This window comes from Melospiza melodia, chromosome 5 (assembly GCF_035770615.1).
Source record: "Melospiza melodia melodia isolate bMelMel2 chromosome 5, bMelMel2.pri, whole genome shotgun sequence".
NCBI classification, from domain to species: Eukaryota; Metazoa; Chordata; class Aves; order Passeriformes; family Passerellidae; genus Melospiza; species Melospiza melodia.
In genome coordinates, this window is record NC_086198.1 from 32623993 (window position 1) to 32647296 (window position 23304).

Consider the following 23304-nt stretch of genomic DNA (forward strand, 5'->3'; position numbering starts at 1 on the left):
TTCAGGGCAGTGGTACCACAGGAATCCCCTTAACTCACTAAGTGCAGTCAGAGGGGCTTCCTTGCCCAGTTTTGCTTGAGTATTTTCCAAAGCCTCGCTCCCAAACTCATTGCTATTGCCATGTAAACCCAAGGCAAAGGAGAGTGTCCCTGTCAGAGCTGCTGACAGGTGGCTCCAGCCTGCACCAAGCAGTGTGATGCTGCAGCTGGGTCACTGCTGCTGGGCAAGATAGCAGGCTTATCACTACCTCAGCCGTGTCTATACCATCAGTCTGACATGATTTCCCAGAGTCATTCCCTATATCAGCATTCCAGGTGGCTTCTGCAATTAAAAATGTAATCCTACAAGACCAGCTCAATTCCAGATGAATTTAATAGCAGCAGATCCATTAAGATGTTTGTTGTAATGGTCAGAATTTACACAACGAAAATTAGAACTTTATATTCTAATTGAACCACACACTCTTTCTAGGTCCAGATTCTACTTCATATTCTGCACCTGTACTACCTACATATAAAAACCATTGAAAGACTGTTGTCAGCAAGTCAGGACACTGCCACACTCACATTTTGGAAACTGAAGACCAGGGGTATCTTATCAGTGTGTCATATACAAATGGGAGAGAGTAAAGACCAAGACAGGCTCTTCTCAGTGGTAGCCAGCAACAGGCACAAATTGAAATGCAAGTAAAGAAACACTTTTTAAGTAAACAAATATATTACCTAGCCAGACTAGGAATTCTTAATCCTTAGAGAAACTCAACATTTTACATGGCATGGCCCAAGACAAGGAGTGGACTGTGATCTCCAGAGACCCATCTCCACTCGGCCTATCCTAAAAGCAAACCCTCTGCATCTGTCACATGATAGTAGTTGTTAAAAGCATTAAAATACTCAGCTATTCCAGCTGAGTAATTGCAGATACTGCAATTGTTAAAATGGTGACACCTATATTCTCTCAGTCCCTTCAATGCTTATAATAAAGCCCCCTCTAAATACCACATGTGCTAAGTGCTCTGTGTCTACTCAGCAGTGCACCACAGAAAATCACGTGGGATTTTATCGACCCACCACGGCAGGAGTTTCTGCTGGTTACCTTGAGGTGAACCTCAGCTGCCATCTGGCCCACCCTGATAAGAGAGCAGCAACACGGTAAAGCACAGGAGGGTGAAAAAGCTGCCTATGGTTTACCACTGAGTCATTAAACTGAGCTGTAACAGCAAAGAGATAAACTATGCATCTATTTAATTATATTTAAAAATCTGAACAATTATTATTCTGATGAAGAAGTAAAATAACATTTTACATCACCCAAATAAGCATCCTAACACATGGCTATGTAAGTGCTCCTTTTTTTTTTCCCCTCCTCAATATATAAAGGACAAACACAAATTGCTAATAAGCAGATTCCGCCAACCCCATGATAGCTTTCCATTAAAAATCACAGAATTCTTACAGACCACCTTGTTCCAATCCCCCAGTCTTGGGCACGGACGCCTTCAACTAGATCAGTTTGCTCCAAGCCCCATCCAACCTGGCCTTGGACACTTCCAAGGATGGGGTAACCACACCTTCTCTGGGCAACCTCCTGAGCCAGAGCCTCACCACCCTCAGAGGGAACAATTTCTTACTAACAGCCAATCTAACCCTGCACTCCATCAGTTTGAAGCCATTTCTCCTATTCCTTGTCCTTATAGAAAAAGTGTTTAAGTACTGGAATGCTACAGACTTTGAATCAAAAACACAAAACAAGGTGATGTTTATTTAATCTGGATTTCTATTACACAGCCATGACTGTGTAATAGGACAGCAGAAGAGCCAAAAAACAGGCAGCCAACTTCTAGGAAATACATCTGATATGTCCTTCCAATGTTTCAACAAATCATGTTTGAAAAGGAAAACCAGTAGGAATACAATAAATGAGGAATCCCAGCCCCATTTTACTCCTTATTTCTGAAGAAAGTAGTTCCTCAGAAGTCTCCAGTTCAGCACCTGTGCTTGGACAGCAGGAGCTGAGCCCCTCTGCCTGTGCCAGGCTGGAGAGGGTCTCAGGGGATGAACCCCTGACACCTGCACAGCACAAACACCTGACGTCACTGGCTCCCACACAGCACAGGGAGAGCAAACATTTCTGTGCCACACACACTTGGGTGACTCATTTCCTCGCAGGAGTATCTGTTGCTGATAGCAACCTCAAAACAAAGAGGATGTCTCTGCATCCTTGTGTAAAGGACAAGAGGGAGTAGTACCCTGTCATCATCAGTCACATCTGACACAGATGACAACATACAGTCATACTGAAAAAGTGTGGATTACAGAAAAGGTTCTTCTTTCAAAGCTAAATAATTCCAAATAATGAAAATTTAACATCTGAGTTTAATACTGTTAGCTACTTGTATATGTGTTTAAAATATGTATATTTAATGACTTGGCTCTATTCCTTGTTGCTTCTGTCCTCTAGCAAAGCATCATTCCATGAAAGCAGCAAGGAACTATCAATATTTAACATGTTTTAGAGGGATTCTCAACAGCCTTTAAACACTGGTGAAAGTCATGTCAGCAGTGCTATATGCTGCAAGGAATCAGAGGCTACCTTTCGCAATATCCAATAAAAAATTAAGTCATGCAGAATGCAAATTGGACATCCTTTCCAGAAAGAGTGTCCTCTATTTTTTTCTCCCCATTGAAGCCAAGCTCCTACATTCACTAGACACAGGGAGCAAATGTGAAAATAAAAAATTAACTTTAAAACAATGGGTTATTTTAATGAAACACTAAATGACTTTGTCCCTCAATATTAACACCTCTGAGTTGCTGGGACTCTGCTGTACTCCCACATTAAAATTATCAGCCAAATTCTGCAGAAGTAGGGCTGCCCGCTTAGCACAAAATGCTCCACAAAACCCATACACAGCAATCAGTGCTACACAAACAATGGCCAAAAAGTAGATTTAAAACGTGCTGAACCACGGAGGAGAAAATCCTGCCCTCAGCTGTGGCGTTCTGCAGATCAAACAAATGAAAATCCATCAACTGAACGCGCCATTTTCTGCCCAGTGGGAGCCGCAAATTGATCTTTTGCATTGTCCATCCATCTGGGAGTCAGGATTGTGGGGATGTGACCTCACATAGCACCTCTGCTGAGAGGACACCAAACCTGGGCAAGAGAAAAGGCTCTAAAGTCCCCTGCAATTGCCATGCTGGTCACGTGCTCCGTGGCGATTGCTATAGTAACCAGACACTTGCAGGGAGACTTTCTAGCTCAAAGCATTCTTCTTTTATGCCTTCAATTATTTTTCTTCTGATAACTGTTAATATTTTTTTTTTTGAGTAAAGGAATTGACAATTTATTCCTGTGTTCATCTGCTAAAGAAAAGACTACCAGAAACAAAATCTGAAATCAGTTACAACAGAAAGGAAAATTAGAAAAGAGCTTTGTGTCATGGGTTGATAAAATACAGCATTTGTATTATTTAGCATACACAAATTACAAGAGAAATGCAACATTTTTAGCAGAATGTAACAAAATTCATAATTTCTTTTTTTTTTTTTGCCAAGTACTCAATAGAGCCTCTAAGGTTGCCATCACTATAGGTGTGGCTGTTAGTTATGATTCCTATACAGAACCTTCTCTCACTAGGTAAAGTTTTCCTGTTCTTGTGAAATATTCTGATCAAATTTTCATTTCTTGAATTTAAGGTTTTTGATACTGTCTCAAGATGAATTTGAAATGCTCACCTGAAAGACTTGAGCTATTAAAGGCTTTATATCCACATGTTTTGGATCAAAAAGACACCAAGAGGGTAACAGGATTGCCAACACTGTTGGAAAGAAGAAGAACCAGGACTGAGTCTAGGAATGGTACTGGTGGCACAGGAAGAGTAATTACCCTGGAGGATGGAAAAAGGGAGATGGACAGAAGAGTCAGCGCTTCCTAAAGCTAACATTTTACTAAACCAGGCAGGAAAAGGTCAACAGATGGTTGTCTACTGTTCCAGAAGCAAGGAACACTAAGCAGCAAAGGCACCCATGTAACTTTAGTTGCACCTGTATTGATTTATATACTCTAATCATATCATTTCATATCAGTTCCTTCACCAGAGCCACCTGGCTCTCAGGGCTGAGATGGCCACACTAAGGAATCCACAGGAGATTCAGAGCAAGGGCATCTGTTGCCTGATTTGCAGATGGATTCAGAGAAATTGGCATACATGGTGTAGGACAAGCAATGGGACATTGTCTTCACAGCCAGAGCAACCCATCAGCACAGCAGGTAACAGCACCCATGCTGCTCCATCTGTCCCCTCCTCATGCTTCATGCAAGACAGGTGCTTAAAAACAAGCTGTTCACACAAAGTTTCTCATTTTGTTGGACACTCCTCATCCGCCTTGTGATCTTTTCCTCCAAGGGTTAAAAAGGCTCAGAGATAATCACAGCCAAAAGGACAGTTCCGACATCAGATCAATGAGATGAAATACACTAACTTGAAAAAAACCCAGATCCCTGTTTTCTCCAACTAAGGGCCCAAACACTCAAAACTTTTGAGTATTTATCTCCCTGTCTTTCAGCATTCCATCCACTGAACAGGAATAACTGTGTCTCTTCACCTAACAGAAACATAATGAAAATGAATTCTTTTCCACACACTGCATAGGACTTTGATGAGCACGATAGATGAGCCCCAAGGGACTAATAATTCTGTCTTCAAAGGGATGTTTAAACAACATGTTCTAAATAAGGCCTGGGGCCACAAATTGAGCAATGAGTGGGAAACAAGCTGTGGAGTAGCTGCTCATTAAATGTGTATCATTAGTTTGTTCATCGAATGCAGCAGGACCTGTGGAAAAAGTATTAGGGGCATGTGCAGTTGAGGCCTGTATGGTTATGTTGGGACATGACTGGGTCAAACAGAGGCTGCAAAAGCCTCTCCTAACTCTGCACTCTGCCTTAACTCCTTCCAGTGTAGTTCTGAAGTGTGTGTGTACAGGTATATATGTACAATGAGTAAGGACTCAAATATGGGATAGGATCAGAGTGAGGTTTCCTGATTTGACAGCCCCTGCCATTTCAGTGATCTCATCTCTCAGGTAGCAAATGCCAAAGCCATCATCAGGAAGCTGTTCAAAACAGGAAAGGGCTCGCAAGAATTACTTCAGAAGCAAAAGAAAAGGTTAATTAACTGAAAATATATATTCCACAGGCAAGACGAATCACAAGCTCTTCTAACTTCATCCAGCACTGACACCAGCTCCTTTGGCTGTTAGCAAGCATCACCAGAACCAATCCCTAGCACTCCAGCAGTGTCATATACCCATAGCCGAGTGCAAGTCACTACAACCTGATTTTGTGAAGGCGAGAGAGGAGGATGAGCACAGAACACAGCAGCAGTTTGAGTCCACCCACAAGACAAGGAAATGATCCACACAGTGGTCACTGACAGCACAGAGCTCTGTGCAGCAGTGGGGACCTTCTGCTAAGTCACAATCTCTTAGAAGATTTTATTACTTTTCACAAGGTTTTATTTTTAATTATTATCATTATTACATCACACATTCCTTCAAGCTGTTCCATAGTCCTGTTTCTTCAGGCCCAAGGAGAAATCACAAAGTACTGTGACCTTGAATGATGCTTGCCCCCTAAAACCTGCAAATTCTGTGCCTCACTATACTGGCATCTCCCTGCACCCCATTTTTTCCTGCCACAATGTTCCATTTTGAAGTGTCATAGTTAAATATCTGGGACAGTTTCTTGCCTTGAGTGAAAAAACACTTCCTCCAACTTCCAGAGAAAAACTGCATGTCTATATATTTAGCAACAAAAACTGGAGTATCGTTTAACAAAGAATTTGTTCTTCCCTTACTGTAAAAGAGCATTTCAGCTCATCAGGCTGACATTCTTCTACTGAAAATCCATCTTGTTAGAAAATATTCTCTTTGGAACTGTACCAATATGTACTTAATGAAATACACATTTAAAAAATAGGAGTCGCTTCCTTTTTATTTTCACCCACAGGTGTTGTAGTTTGTAAAAACTATTTTTAAAATAACCACTTTCACAATATTAGAAAAAAAAATAAAAAGGAGCTAGAAGATGCTCTCTTTGTGTTCAAATAAGACACTCAGTGCGCAGAACTGTTTAGGCCCTCAGTGCTGGACGGAAGACAAGCTCAGGCCCAGGCTGTGCTGGGATTTTCTGTGGATGTGCCTTGGCCATCCAAGGCCATCAAGAGATCTCTCCCAGTCCTGAGGCTGCTCTGGCAAATGACACAGGAGAAATTGAGTTTGAGATGACCCTTTTGCTCTGTCCTCAGCCAAGCATCACGTTCAGTGATCTTTCAATTCAGTGAAGCATTTCATCACATTTAAGTGCTTTTACATATCACCATGTCCTTAAAATGCATGCTGGAGGGGGTAATTATAAAATAACCTCCCACAGCAGCCTCTAAGTTTATCTGTCCTGCAAATTACAGCGTATAACAATGGCACATCATTTCTTTGTAGTTTTTTTACCTTGATGGAATCATCTTTAAACCATAAATGTTTTTAGGTCCAAATTCTTAAACAGCATGAAACAAATGCTGTTCCTGCTTTCAAAGTTACATTGGATAGGCAGAACTTCCTCAAGATCTTGAACAATTTACAAGTAAATTATATTTAATAATCAAACCAATGATGAGTCCTAAATAAAAACATCAGCTTAGCATCAGAACATGCTGCCCAATAGTGAGCTCCATTATGGAAACATGCTGGAAGAGACCATATTTCATAGCTGACACTTCCTTCAACAAAAATTGCTGCACTTACCAGCCTCTCTCAGATTCACCTTAAGAAGGTGACATTGCTCTTACCATGTGGCAATTAACACTCCCACAGTGAGTAACAGGATGAATCACTCCAACAAAAGCAAAAAGCCCCAAATTTTTCAAGGGAAATGGCTACACTGTCTATTCTGCTTTCCAACAGGTCCTTCCTTCACACACTCTACTGTGAACAGCCTTGGCACATTTGATCTTAGAATCACTTTGCTGTTTACAGCACCCTAAGCCAAAGCAATGAATGCCTTCATTTTTAACTCTGTCTCAATAGGAAACTCTGACAGTGAAGAGCAAGGACAGTCTCTGGACTACTGTTTATTCCAGAGCCAAGCCTGGGGGTGGTGTGGGACCCCAGCTTTGGGAGACTGCCATGTCTGGAGCCACAGCCCACAGCAACCAGAGATGATTTTCACATCATCTTCCTCCATGAATGCTCTCCCCAGAAGCTGTGATGGTGTCACTGCTGCCCACACAGGTGCTGGAGATTACCTAACCTACTCTATGTGATCATTTCAGCTACTGGGGAAATCATCTTGTGTAAAATAGGAAGGCGGATCACAGGGAAGAGCAACACCTCTGCTGAGAACCACAAGCTCACTGCAGTTTAGAAAATAATAATAATTTTTAAAGTAACACAAATACAGTGCTGGAGAAATGTTCATCTGCCCAGCTCTGGAAGATGAAGGTCATCTAGAAAATGTGTACATGATGTAGGATAAATTTGCCCATAAAGAAGTTCACAATTGCTGTGCTTTGAGACACCTGCTCTGGGAGATAGAGGAACAGAGCACAAACCTGGGTTGGTTCTCAGACAGTAGGATTGAAAAGCTTCCCAGAAGTTATTGGTTTGTGTGATGAAAACCCTTTCACTACACAGTGGTAACAACAAAACAGACTTGGGGAAGAAAATGTTATCAAAATATTCTTTCAAACACACCTTTGGTTTGCTGAGGCCATCCTTCATCCAAAAAGAGTTCATCTGCCCACAAAAGCATTATTCTGCTGACACCTACATTAACTCAAGAGCAGGGACAGTGACCTCTCCTTTCCTATTTTTGTTCATCATTTTGCAAATATGTTCTTTGCTTCCAAACCATTTGCTAAACTTATTCATTATAAATAGCTTTCAAAAAAAAAAAATCACATTTTTGGGTAACAAACTATTTATCACCAAAAATGTTTTACTAAATCATACATGTCTTTGTCAATTAGAAAAAAAAACCTCTAGAACACCTCTGTCTTGTGAAGTATTGTCAACTTTTCTTTAAACATGACTATGGGATAGTAACTGTCTTGCCACATTTCTGGTGGTATTAGAGCAGAGTGAAAAGTCCAACTTGAAAGTCTCTAGAAATAAAATCCGGGAAGGAACAAGGCCACCTGAAGAGCCTCATGGCACAGGGACAGTGCTGCTGCAGCCACAAGAATCTCTGCTACACTTGACCTTGAGACACAAGGGAAAAATTCTGGGCTCAGTCCAAGCACAACAGGAATTTTTCTACTGGTGCAAAGAAACAAAGAAAATAGAGAGGAAAGCAAATAAACCCAAGGAAGGCTGTCTACCCTCATACATAATTGATAAGACACCATGAAGCTGGTGAAATAAATGAACTGCACCCAACTTCAGGGTGGATCCAGAAAACTCTGTACAAAGATCTTTTATCTGTAAACTGTGGGTTATAAAGACTATTTCCAGATCCGCAATTAACGTATGCAATTATCTGGGAAAAAGCCTGAAACGTTTGGAGTCCAGCAACAGGAGGACACAACAGGCAGCAAATAAATTTGGATTATAATACCACAGAGTAGTTCTCACTGAAATAGACAGTATACATTTGGTATCTGTTTTGCTGTATTTTTATAACAGACATGTAATAATAATGGCTTCTTTCTCTTCTGCACTAAAGTCAGGATTCTTAATGAGCACAGACAGAGTACAGAGTGGCTTTAGCATTTCTCTCCAGCTACAATAGCACAGAATTTTGAAACCCAATCTGATTTAAAACATCAGAGGGAATAGAACATTTAGGAAACTGATTATTTTTACCTCTCTGTAACTGCAATCACAAATTTTCATTCTGGAAACACAGGCAAGACTTCCACATGCAGAATAATAAGGAAAGATAAACAAAACATTTTATGTAAAATAAATGGATGCCTTATCCTGCAAAGACTTGAAAATCTTTCCTGTTGCCAGCAAAAATACTCATAAAATTTGGAATGTGAAACAACAGCTGGGAACAGTTAGCTACAGGAGAACCAGTCTGGTTTGCAGTCATTTCAGAAATCAGTGCACAGAGTGGCAACCATAGGTTTTCATTTCCTTTTTGATAAGCCTTTCAGAGGGAGAAAACTCAGCAGTATTTTTCCCTGCCATACTTTGAAACCTACTATGAATTTCATAAGCTCTTATTTGAAGGGTCTAAAGCAGACTTGAAAGCACAATAGTCAAAACAACCTGAAAACCACCGTGCAAGGGATCAAAAGGATCCCTAGCCATGAGGGAGCACAAAAACAACCAGGGAGCCCAGGCTTGGCCCACAGTCACAGCACTCACTCTAGGCATCTTTTTACTGACTGGCTTCTTGATTCCAGCAGAGCCAGAACCAGTTTGTTCATCTGCTGGATGAATTTCCTCCTGCAGCAGATGTACATCTTGTCTCACACTGCTTTTTCACTCTTTGTTTCCACAAACACATCCTCGCTTTTTACTGCGCAGGATGGGAATCAAAACCTGGTACAAGAAGAGGACTTTCAATTCCACAAAAACAAGTACACAGCAAATAAGCCTCATTGGTTGTCAAAAGACAGGTTTGCTACCTACCAAAGAAGACAAACATTATTCAGATATGTATGCCCACAACTGCTTGCAGATTCTCAGCACAGAGACAGAGAATTGTATTTGAAATATGAAGACATTAAAAAAGCTAATGTCAAATATGCAGACTTTGTTCCAGTAGAAAAGCTTTCATTAATTTTTCACTTGATAATGAGTTTTTGTTCCTTCCCTGCAGTATTTGTAATGTTAGAAAAACACACTGTATTTTGATAACATTTGAGAAACACAAAAACTCAATTTTGTGACTCTTTCTAGTTTTCATTTTTAATGGAAATATTTGCACTGCTGACATTGGCATGAAACCTAGGTAATGTGTCAGAATGGAATAAAGGCTATGGTGAAAAATTGTGAAAAGTAACTGGTAAACACCATCTCTTAGTATAGAATTGGGCTTATTTTACTTTTAAAATGTAAAACTAGCTTGGGCTTTAACACATATGACTGCATTACTCCAGCTGCATATTACCATCAACAAGAAAAACCCATTAATCTCACACAGGGCTTCTAATACAGAAGTAAAAGTGTTCACTTTAAAAAGCATATATTAAGTTAAACAAAACTAAACAATGACTTGGTGAAGGCTTTTATTTCTTCTTTTTCAGCCATCCCTACAGCTTAGTGTAATCTGTTGAATCAACCATACGTGAAGGCAAACTTTACATTTTTATATTGTTGTCTATGATTTCATAAGTTATATGACTTATTAAAAGTGAAGTCAAGGACTGATGTTTAACACAAGAGGAAAATTAAACTTCAAGTCCTTTCACTAAGGAGAAGGATCCCAAATACAGATAAAATGATTATCACTACATATTTTTATCTCATGTTAATACACAGAGTTTAACCACACCAAAGACTGAGATACAAACTGCTGTTATTAGAGGCCTGGAATGAACTCACACAAAAACCACTGTCAGGTCAGTTCTCCCATATCCAGCTCTATATTCTAACAGGATCTCCCTCCAGAGCTGCTTTCTGTTGCTGCTCTCTCCAATCAATAGCACTTCAGATCATAAACCAGGTCTGCCTCCGTGCCCACAGCTGCAAAGGTCAAGCTGATCAGAAGATCAGTGTTTTAAGGAAGAATGGATCCAGGGATTTTGACATTGGAGAAAAGGATGAGCTCCTGAAAGAAAATCCACTTGCAGTAGGCCTGGCTCCACTGAAGGCAGAGGAAGCCCAAGCTCTGCTGGGGCATTGAACAGCCGTGGCTCACACTGACATGCAGAGACTCAGCAGGGCCAGCCTAGAACTGGTGCTGTTCTCCAGCACATTTCCATGAGCATCATACACTTTAAAAACATAGCCTCCAGAAAAGTATGGGACACACAAACCCAACAAATTCTTTCAGAAAAAAGGCTGTAGAGGTCAGGGTTTGCAGGGACACAGGAAAAAGTTTAATTCCTTCAAGAAGATGGAAAACTGCCTTGATATTTCCTTCCCACATTATAGCACCCTGTTTCTAAACAGTTGTATAGTTGTCTGCTGCAATTCCTCCCTTGGCTTGTAATTTCAAGTGTTTTGACTTATATCTAGCTCCTCCTGTCCTACATATAATTTTTCCCCCTACAAATTCTTCCCTTCTTTCCCTCATTCCATTCTCTTGTGTTTTCTTTTCACAATTCCCCTTTTAGCTAAACTGTATCAAAATATATATGTGTGTGGGTATATATATGTATGTTTATTAATAATAACACACTGTGAGTGTTTACCAAGCCTCCTGCAATTTATTTGTTCTAGGCCTTCTGTTGTCTCGTGTATGAATCATCCATTTAGGCACAAAATTCTTCAGGAAAAGGAGCGCTTGTTGTTCTAAATCCATACAGTGCCTAGCACATACAGCCCCATTCTTATTTATTATAATAACTGCACCAGTGCTTTTGGTTTCCTCACTTCTAGAACGCTGGATGCTTGCTTTGTGTGCCTTCACTTCTCTAACAAACCCTTAAGAGAAAAACTACAGAAAGAATAGCACATGTGACACAGCAAAGCTTTGTGTTTGACATGGAAACTTTGGCAGTGGCCAAAACAGGTCCTGCCCACTCTCCCTGCACAGAGCATCATCCACAGCTCCCAGCAGAGCCTCTCTTCCTAGAGAAATGCACAGTCCCTGTGAACATCCACACCAATTTCACATGCACTTTGCACTGTGCAAAATTAAGCCCTTTGCACTCAGGCATGACCTACTGAAATGCAGCCTGGCACAGGGGCAGCAGTGAGAGGAAGGAATGACATGTTCCTGCTCCCAGACACTGTAGGACACTCTGAGCACTGCCTTCCCTAACAAAAGCTTCTTTTCATTAAAGGGTGGAAAAAATCCCCTTTTATTCTCTAGCCTTTGAAGGGCTTACATCATTGCTTCTTCAGTTTCAGGATTTCAGTGAAAACAAGCTTTCTGCAGGGCTGGTCAAATGACAGTTAACTAAGAATTCCTGGGAGTGTTTAATCTACACTCTCTATTAATTTATCATTAGGGCACCTTCTAATAATGACTCATCTAATGAAGAAACAAAAACACAGCAGAAACCCTCTCTGCTCCTACAGTATTAGTTACAATAAACCTGGGCATCTCTCCACCAAAGCAATCACCATACCCCTTTTTTTTCCCCATCCCCCTATTAGCCCCAAGGCTTCCAAGCGAAAACCACCACCAGCTCTATATATTGCAAAGAAAATATTTTAACACTGGCCCTTCATCACACACAAAAAAAGAAAATTTCATCATCAAGGCTGTGTCCAACAGCTGCCTTTAATGTGCCGACAGGAATTATTTGTGAATAGGAATAAAATTAATAAGGGAAAAGGCAGTTGCACCAGCCTTGGATGGTTTTTCCCCTTGCATTTAATTAAGAAAAACTTTTTTTTTACCAAAGATCTTTCTATACATGGGCCTGTGATTAATTCCTTTTTGAGAAACTCCCATGTAACCCAAAGTAATATAGATTTGAGAACATGAGCACATATTTACCCTTAACTGGGTAATCCTGTACTGAAGACTGGGAAGCTCTAAATTAAGGAAAATTTGTGTTTTATTAGTAACAAATAAGTTGTACTAGTGATTTTCAACAGCAGGCTGTAAATGTGATTCCTCCCACAAGCCCTTCCACCTCTGTTTTACTATTTCCACAGCACATGCTGCTTCAAAGAGCTAAGTGTACCCAACAGCACCAAGCCAAGGCAAAGTCATTACTTCACCTACTTCCCCTATCACCAGGCAAAGAAAATCCACTTGGATTTAAAAGCTATTTTTTATACCTCAAATAACACAGGGCCTTTAGAGAACTAATAGCAATAATTTTAAATTTCAGGTTAGATGCCATGCTCTTATTTATGGTCATCCTGAAACCTGAGAGGGAATTACACCAATCTCTCACCAAGCCTGGGCAGCAGTTTCCATCTGTCACCTGTAAATAAGCTAACTTCATGAAAGGCTCTGCCACCATGAGCTGTTTGCCTGCAGTCAGTCTTTGTCTTGACCTGTGCATTCATCAAACCACCTGCAAGCCATTCCTGACCAAAGGTTGCAATGCACTCAACTGTGATTTGCTATAAGAGCTTTCAACAGGACCCTCCATAAATCCTGGGCTACTTTTTTAGACTAAACAAGTGTCAGTTCTTGTGGGTGACACAAGAGCCTGGCACAGAGCAAAGCCAGAGAGCTGGCACAGAAAAGGCCCACCACAAGGCACTGGGCTGCTCACAGTTGTTCCCTGCTGTTCAGCTCACAACTGCAGCACCACACAGACTTGACCAACCAGATCTTGACAGATCAGACAGATGTGTCTTAGAAAGGTGGCCATCCCCAACAAGCAAAAAGAGACACAGAAAGAAAAACTATGTGTAAAAAGGGTGAGAGATGCATCTGCATCCTCTGTTTTGAGAATATGTACCAGTAAACAATGAAAGGTCACTGGCATAACATAGCAGAGTGCATTGATCACAAGATGTGAAATACTTGACCAGTTAGGTAATTGCTTAATCTACAGGACACTCACTAATTCATACCAGCTATGATTAAATTTAGCCTACAGTGTCATATAATAAAAAAAAAGCAAGTTAACTTTCACAGACACAGATTTAGACATGCTTCATATTCATCACAGATTTAAACATTCATATTTTGTCTGTGAAATTAAATTGCAGTATGAATAGTTATCTGCAGTGAAGCAACACAATTTCTTACAGTTTGTGTGCTTATTGTCACACCCTACTCACAACCCAAATCTCTCAGTGATAAACTAGTAAAGGAGACTGAACATAAAAAGGACCCAAAGGAATCTGTAGCTGGAAACAAGCCTTGGCCCAAAACCAAGAGGGACTTCCTTCATCTTATCACCTGGAATGAAAAACTTATACATCCAGCCAAGGAGTAACACAAATGCAACCTAATTATTCACATGCTTGTTTTCGCACATGTGTCTCTAACCTGGCCCCTCAAGCATTCCCTGACTTCACACAGATGCTTTCTTTTGTCTCTGTACCAGACTACTTAGCACATAGAGAATATGAATCCTTAAGGATTTAATAAAAGATACCCTTTGGATCAGAAAATTGAGGTTGACTTCCCAGTGCGTCACAGGTAGACCCTGGTACTTATGAATTCAGACTGATTGCAGGCAAAGTTTCTCATCCTGGCAACACTGTTGCCATAGAGACCCAGGCTGATTCGATATTCTTAGCAACCGCTCCTAACTCTCCATCCCCAGCACTCTTTGCTTTCCTCCAAGGCTGAGCTGTGTAACCTCATTTCCAAAACCCCCTGACCATCAGCAGAACCACCAGAGCAGCATGAGCTCACGAAGTGGAGTGCCGTGCCCATAGGTGTGTACCTGATACACCAGTACAACAAGCTTTGCTCATGAGAGGATGTGGGAAGCACACTTGCCCTCAGGATCCTGAGCAGGGGACAGGGTCATGCTGGACCTATTCTGCTAATGCTTTCAGATCCTGGGGACACAAACAGGAAAGCAGTGAGGGTCTGTGATGTTCCAAGACTACAAAAATCCACCTTATTATTTCACACACATACCTAGTTCACCATCCTTCCTCTGGGCTAAAATAGTATTTGATAAAGTCAGTCTGAAGTTGTGTAATTGAAACCACAAGAGGACACATCTAAGACATCACCTGAGGTTTTACAGCACACAGCAACGGAGCAGTTAATTATTACACTATTAACAAGTGCCTCTGTTGCACAAAACCAGGCACACCATACCCCAACAGGCTTCAGAGCCAGCTGAAGATAAATCAGGAGCTAGCAAACCACAACACCTGCGTTACTCCAGCTCCACACGCTGTGTTTGGCAACCGCCCTCACTTCCTGCTGGAGGCTGCGTGCTGCCACTGCTGCCTGGGGCTGGGCTTCCCTCCGCCAGAGCCAAAACAAAGCCTGAGTTCTCACACTGATCTGTGCAGGACCAAGTGACTTACAGCTCCTCATGCGAGTAAAGGTATACGGATTTCACCTGGGAGTGCAAAAAGGAATAGTAGAAGCTACCACTCTAGTGGAGGTGGAGGAGGAAGTGCAATGGATAGAGCAGCTGCTGATTAAACACAGGTTTGGGCCTGCTAGCCAGTACCAAGCCCAGATGTGCTACCAAGAGAAGCACTCAGTAGTGCCAAGAGCAATGAATTTGATGTGGCCACAAAGCCTGATGACCCAGCTGCTCTGTTCTGGACTGCTACTCACTAAACATAACACTCCTAAGATCTGCAACAAAAAATAAAAAATCTGCTTGAAACAAATAATCCACTACAAAACATTAACCACGTGCCCAAGAAATGAGAGAAAAGATTTTGCAAGTTTTAATACATGTCTTAATGTTTGGGCTCTGATCTTAAAGGTCTTTTCCAACCTAAATGATTCTATGACACAGAGCTCCAGGAAGGTCTTTCCAAAGGGAAGGTTTTAAAGCAGCAGGCAAACAAACAGAAAATACTATGTAATGGCACATTCTGAAGTAAGAACACCAAACTACAAAGAAACATCATTTAGGTCTTTGTTGACTCTCTTTCCAAAAGCCAAAGAATGGCATTTTTCAGTTATGTTCTCAGTGTCAGATTACATTTTTTTCTAGCACTGTGGTAAATTACAAGTTTCAACTAAGATTAAGGCCTCTAAAACATTCACACCACAAATGTGGAATAAAAGACTGTCACTAAATGAGGTTATTCTGTGTTCCTAGACTAGAAAGCTCGTGATAAATTTTTGGCTCCCTTCCTAAACAGAATTCTGAGTGTTCCCTGCTGTAATAATGAAGCATCCCTAGTTTGACACACAAAATCTACAGTTTGTGAGAAACATTGCAGGAGGACAACAGCTGCTTGGCAAACCTCCTGATCTTGACCCCATACCAACATGTACCAAGGACAATTTTCCAGAACCACACTGGCTTGCCCTCAAAATACCGGTATAAAATGGAGACTAGCCTGGACATTTCAGTTTTGCTACTTTTTATCAAGTGCGAGATAAACAGAATTCTGCCAGATGCTTATCTAACACACAGGCAATTTGCTAAATATCAGTTAATGTTTAATGTCTCCATTTCCTGCATTTTTCTTCTCAGAGGGATCCTGGGAAGAGGCAAGACCTAGCATTGCAAAGTGCCCAACAATGTTGTATTTACTTGGACAGATTTTGCAGTCTCTTTCAAGTGTGCTATATATAGCTGATTATTTTGCTTTCTAGTCCAGAAAAGGAAAATCACAGCTGACACAGATTTCTTCTCAGCAGTTGCCTGCCAGCCCAGGCTGCAGATCTCCTCCCACAGCACAGAACAAGCAGCAGAGTCCTGCAGTTGCAGGTGCTCTGAGCATACACTGGACATCTACTGATGTTGTTTTCTGCCCCAGAATTAAGCACAGATAACAAAAGGGAAATGTTAGAAATACCAGTGCTTCAGGTCAGTTACCTATTTATTGTATTTGCAATTTAATGCAGCCATCAAACAGATTCCACAGAGAATATCATATTAGCCACTGGGCTTAATGTATTCTGGAATCAAAGATAAGGCTGCATATATTGAAGTATCCAATTTATACACACAAGCCTTTATTTTTCCTTAAGACCAAAGAAATGCCAATTGACAGCTTTTCACAGTTATGTCACTTTGATGGTGCTGAGCCAGAACCCCCATGTGAGGAACCCTTACATAATTTATTCTGGTCATTTTCATTTTGAATAGGTGAAAAGAAATCTTTTAAAGATCCTACCTTGAAGACAGAAAATTTCCCTTTTTTAACCTTTTTTAAGTGCTTTTAGTAAATAAAAAGAAGTCTGATTATACCACAGTCTACCCAATGTAATGTTATCCTCTTAACTTTCAATAACCTCCTTAAAAATCTCTGTTTTTCAAGGTGAGAAAATGTTAGGAGATCTCCATCAGTAGCATATGGTGCATTAAACAAATTTGCTCATGTCACACTGAAAGAAACGGTGCTAAAAGAACATCATGACTGCAATTCCCTAAACTCATGCAGTAGGAAAGCCAGAATTACACAGTTTAAATCTGCCCTTTTGTATATAGCAACATTGTTTATCACAATACTATAGAACAGAGTCTTTTTTCCATAAGATCCAATAGTAATTAGGGGATGCCTCATCCAATCACCATTCCCTGGCTCTATTTTTGGCCTTGTTCTTTCTCTTTATCTGTTGTTTTCTGTTGGGTTTTTTCCTAACAAAGCGCCTTTGTCCTGTGTCAGAGCTGCTACTGCTCCTCACCCAGCCCATGTGTGCCTGCTCTCTCCTCACCCACTGCTGGCTCAGAATGCCCAGACCACTGTCCCTCTCCCAGCTCCACCCACCAAAGGATGGCAACATCAGGCCTACCACTCACCCCAGGGGTTTTAGAGCATATTTCATTCATGCAAAAGAGAAGAACCAGGAAGGGAAGATTCTCAAACCTTCAGCAATTCATGCGTGACACAGCGAGACAATGCTGTTCCTATCAAAGGTTATTTGGAATTTTTTGAATATGAATCCAGCAATCCCAGCTCCTTCTCTACCTTAACATTTCACACATGAAAATCAGTGCCTGGTTCTAGGACCATGTTCAGAGTGTGATCCTGCAAACCTGCACAGCTTCATGCTTTGCCTTGGAAGACACACACACTTCCAAATGTAGCTCCATCTGTTATTAGTTAGCAAAGAAACAGACTCGGGTTGTTAAGTTTTATCCCTACTATCACAAACCTTAAGCTGTAATAAAATAAGAGGTATAGAGCTCATAAGAATTTCTCCATAGACTTATAACTTGGAATCAATATTTAAAACTGGACAGAAGGCTGAAATTTATTCCCTGGACATTCCATGTTTGTAAAAAGACAGTAAGTGACCTAGTTATTGGATTTTGTGCAGGCAGCTGGGGATGGTGATGCAAGTGTAGAGTGCTTCAGTTAAAAGAAAAGGAACCAAATCAAAATCCTATCCTGTAGCACCTGATTAACACTTATTTTCAGACTATGCTTCCCAGAAAACTAAAGGGAAATAACAGGGTTATCTCCAGGCTTTTACATGGTATTTTTTCTGTGCATCTTAATTTTCAAGATGTCAGTTTTTCAGGAGCCGTTAAGCCTTGAGCTCTAACCTAAAGTCAATAAATAAATATACAAATACAGGAAGGTTTTTATGAAAACCCTTTTGGGATATGCCCTACATAGCTGAGAGAGGCCAAGATTTTACCCATATGTAGATGAGTTACCCTAAAATCTCCTAGATAACAGAGATGCAGTGCTGGCCTAGGCACTGGGGAGGCTCATGGCCATGGCACAATGGAGCAGGCAGGTTCCAAGGAGAAACCAAAGCATTGAGGCCATGACAGGAGGAGTGGGGAAGAAGTAAGAAATGGAAACACTTGTCAGAAGGACAAAGAAAATCAGACAATAACAATAATTGTATGGAACAATTAGAGGTTTACAAAGCTAAAAAAGAAGTTGAAAGACTAACCCTGAAGAGAGGAGGTATGAAATGAATTCTCAGGAGACTGGCTATATGCTTATTAAACCACATATAAACATCTGAAAGACAACTCAGCACTTCTGCAATATTTTTAAAACTTCCAACTACTAATAAAATACATTCAAGGGAAAAAAGTGTCTTGCCTTTCATTTTCTTTATATGGGAAATCCCACCAGGCAAGCAAAAGCCACATAACTGCTATTCCATAAAATACTTGGTAATGAGAATATTCACTAGTTCTATTATCAACATCAACAAGCTATAACTCAGACAGCATAAATCCTAACAGCAATTCAGTCCTCATGATGGATTTGTTGTTTCCTCATACCAGGCCACTGTTTCTGATTATTTTAATTGGTTACTACTGGCAATACTATATTTAGGAAAATTTGGTAATAAATTATACAGCTAATCATGTGGTCACAGGAATCATATAAGTGTCTATTACTGTGCCTAGGAAGCTGCCTGCTGCTCTGCTTGGAACTTAAGTAGAAAATGAATAAAACCTGTCACCAGGCCAATGAATGTTGGTTTTATTTTACCATGGATGCCCTGCAGGCAGGACCTGCTGAGCTGCCAGCTCGTGGCAGGGGTAGCTCAGACACAGAGACAGCAGAGCCACTGCAATCCAGGTCAGCAGAGACCCCATTGCTGCACCCCTCAGATAGTGAGGAAGGAGAGAGGATCTGAGGCCTCCTGTCCCAGCACTTCCAGCCTTTTTCCCTCCTAGATCCATACTAAGCCAGAGTCTCACCAAATCTCCCTCTGCTTACCCATTGACTTTCCAGGGCTCATTGACTCTAATAACTCAATACAGTAAGCCAATAAAGGTGACAATACTTAATTTGTGGGTATTAACTGTGATTACAGGGATCACATCTCTGCCACAGGGCGGAACTCCCTTCCTACCCTGCCCTAAGATGGAGCTCTTTTAAGGAACTGTGCAGGGGAAAAAAAAAAAAAAATTCATCCAGTGTGTTAGGCCCTGGTCACCCTCCCCCCAGCTTCCTCTTCCCACTCGAATTTCCCTCAAGACATTGAAAAGGCTCATTGAAAATACAGCTGAGTGGGTGATATAGTATATCCAGGTTTGGTTCACATGAGATTTGACTGGGTCAAAAGACTCCTTCAGTAAATTTTCATTTTCCTTGCAGTGAGATGTACATATTAATGGGGAACTCCTGGTGGTTTTAAGATGAGAGAGATTCACATTAATGTTATTCCTTTTATTTTTGATGTACTCTTTCCACTGAGTTGCAGCAGGGAACTCAGGGAAGAAAATGCTGTTTAAAAGCAGGGGGAAATTTTGCTATCACAGAAACACAGAGTAACTCCTGAGAAAAATGCAGCTATTTTCCAGTACTCCACTCACTGCAGACTGAACTGATCCTGAGCCATGTCAGTTGTCAAAGGACGGCTCCTTTAGTTATACATAAATAACCTGAAGGCTGATCAGGCTGTACTTCAACAATTTCCAGCTAAAACTTCAACAGCCAAGTTTGCCAGCATGTTCTGTGATGTGTAACTTAAATTTGCACTGCTCCACAGAACTAGGTCAAGGATGCAATTTACTCGTTTCTAATTAGTCCATTACATTGATAAAAAATCTTCCTGCAAAACTTTTTACTTGAAATATGTCTATGAGGCAACATTATTTTAGCCATTCTAGTCTGGTGTTAACTGAACTTTGGAATTCCCATCCAAGTCCAAAGCCAAGGTGCTTGGAAAACAGAAACCTAAGCTGAGATCGTGAGAACAAGCACTGCTATAATGATCCCTCCTGCAAACAGAGAGCACCTCTAATTATTGGGCTTGTTATCCACCCATGGTACATGCCATAATCAATAGCTACTGATTTACCCTCTGGTGATAGAATCCTACAACCCTTTAGGATGAACAAGACAAACTTTCACTGAGCACTGCCAAGGCCACTGCTAAATCATGTTCCCAAGTGCCACATCCACAAGCCTTTTGAACAGTTCATTAATTCTGCCAAAAGGAGTAACCAGCTAAAATTAATTCCATTTCCAAATATTAAAGCATTGTCCAAATTGGCTACACTGTGGAATGCTCCAAGCTTTGCCATGGCTCTTCCTCCTAAGGGGAGGGCCGTGTGCAAGCTACTTTTTATTCATGTTAAAACCAGCACGGCATAAGATATGGCATAAAAATACACAAATTCCAACCACTTATTCCTCAAATTCAGCAAATCTCATTCTGATGTTTCTTTGGCCAATGACATGACAGTGAGAGATACAGAATATTTTCTATATTAATTTGTAATTAATTAGTTCATTATGAATAAAATACTCATAATAACACACCACATTGTTACAATTTTTATATTATTGGAAGTTTATGAATTTATAAGTATTAATTTCAGAGTTTTATATAAAATATATCTATATGAAAACAATAATGTAACTATCCTGCAAGCATGAAGAGACCCTCTCTTCTCTTCTACTATCCTTACTTCAAGAAGTTCACAACCTTAAGAACTCTCAAGGAAAAAAAAGTGGAGTGATGAACATCAATATAAAGTGTGTAAGGTCACATTAAAAAAATCCAGAACAACAAAAGCCTAGGAGATATCAATAATGCACAGCTAATAACAAAATTCAATGACTTGTCAGAAGCCAGGCAAGCCCACGTTAATTTTGCAGAGAAAATAAAAAGAGAACAACAGGGGTTTGTTTGTAGTGACAATAAACCTATAAAATAGCAACACACAAAATAAAAATATACCGCATAGGAAAATGTAAGTAGATTAACAACATTTCAAATTGCAAAAAAAGAAGAGTTTTTATACAATGCCACTACATAGCATCTAATACTGCTGAGTGGGAGCATCAACAGAGCAGAGGAAAAGATTGAGGGCAGAGAAAAGGCTGTGGTGGGTGGTGGGTAAATCACCCAGCTCCTCCTGACAGCTGCACCCCTGTGCCCTCCACAGGCTCAATGTGTTAGAGAGAGCCAAAGAGAGAAACTCAATCCCCTCCTCTAAGCTCTGCTAAAATCTGAGGAGCAAAACTTAGAAAGCATTGCTCTTCCATGCAGAAACAAGGTCTACTATGTGTGACAAGATGGTTATTCCACTAGGTTAAGGCTGGAGGCCTGGGCTCAAATCTCCTAAATGTAAGACAAAAAAAAACTTAACAGGTTAAGCTTTCTCAAGCCCCTCTGGAATGATCTTGTACTGAACTAAAGCTGTATTACTTTTCTTCCCCCTGTTTTTATAGTTGTTTACATTGCTGGGTTGAGGCAGCCAGTACACACAGCCTTGCAGAGTTAATATACATAAATCTGTTCTCAGAAAATGCTTTTTATTTAATTTTTAATTGTAATAATACTAATTCTAATTTAATTAATTCTAATAATCATGTGTCCCAAACAATATGCCACAATGGGAATTCAGGGACACCTGTATTACTCAGAGGCAGCCCTAATACTGGGTCTACTCCACCTCTCAGACCTAATCTTTAGGTGGTGCATTGTTATAAATCCCTCAGGGTAGGGGCTCTCAGCTCCAAAATCGTTAGAAACTGCTGGGCTGGAATTCAATGCCTTGTCTCTCTACTCACTGGGCATATGCCAGTGCACAAACTGTATTGACAGGTGAAATGAATGGCAGCCAGGAGCTTAAATAAACTCAAAAACCCAACTCCAGCAGCACAGCGAGATGCTTTATCATACTGAGATTGAGAGCTCTAATAGAAAGGCACATCTATTAAACTGTGTTCTCAAATTCTTCATTTATCTTACACAAGTGTAAAGACCAAATAGCAAAAAGCAAATTTATATTGGTTTTACACATTCCTATTGGAGCATGTACGTCAACATGAACACAAATAATGGTCAGCACAGCATGTTGTGGTGTAGTCAGAGTTGACATTCTTCAATCTTGTTATTCCATATTGCTTTTAACACATCTGTTTCTCTCAGCTGTCAAACTCGGGGTCAACTTTCACATACTGGCCTGTGCTAATGCTCCAAATTAAAACAAATTATGAGCTCCATGACTTTTCTCCAGTCAGCTCACGGCACAGCTCAGTGTAGAGTGGAAAGTGTGTGGATTAAAATCCAGTGAAATGGAGCAAATCTAAGTGCTCTATGATAAATTAATTTTTCCCAGGGTGGAAAGACTGCTTAACATATCAGATTTTTTTCTGCTGACATTTAAAAGTATCATATTGCTTTGTTCTTCAGGCACCTGAAAAGCTCACAAGGTGGGCAAGAAGAGGTAAGTCATGTTCTAAGTACCCTCTCCCAAATACACAATTGTTTGGTCTGTATATCCATTTCAATACATACATTTACTTACTGGATACACCAGTTTTTTTTAAAAACCCTACAATTCTGCTAAAGTGGTAACACAGAGTTCAAACCAATGTCATCTTCAATTAACTTGTCTTTTAAGTCACTCCTTGGTAATTCAGCACAAATCTACACCACATTTAAAGTTTGCCTCAAGCCTGCTCACCAAACAGTTGGAAAATGGTGATACACAATGAATTAATCAAAGTTATTTCTACTCCTTTGTTTTCTTCACAAACATAACCTAGAAAGAACATTTTTAATGAACTTTTTTCAAAAAACACTTTCAATCATTTATTTCTTTTTTTTTAACTTTCATAATTTCTCTGAGTGGAAGCATGCTACTGAATATAATACAGATTTCTTTTATTCAACTTT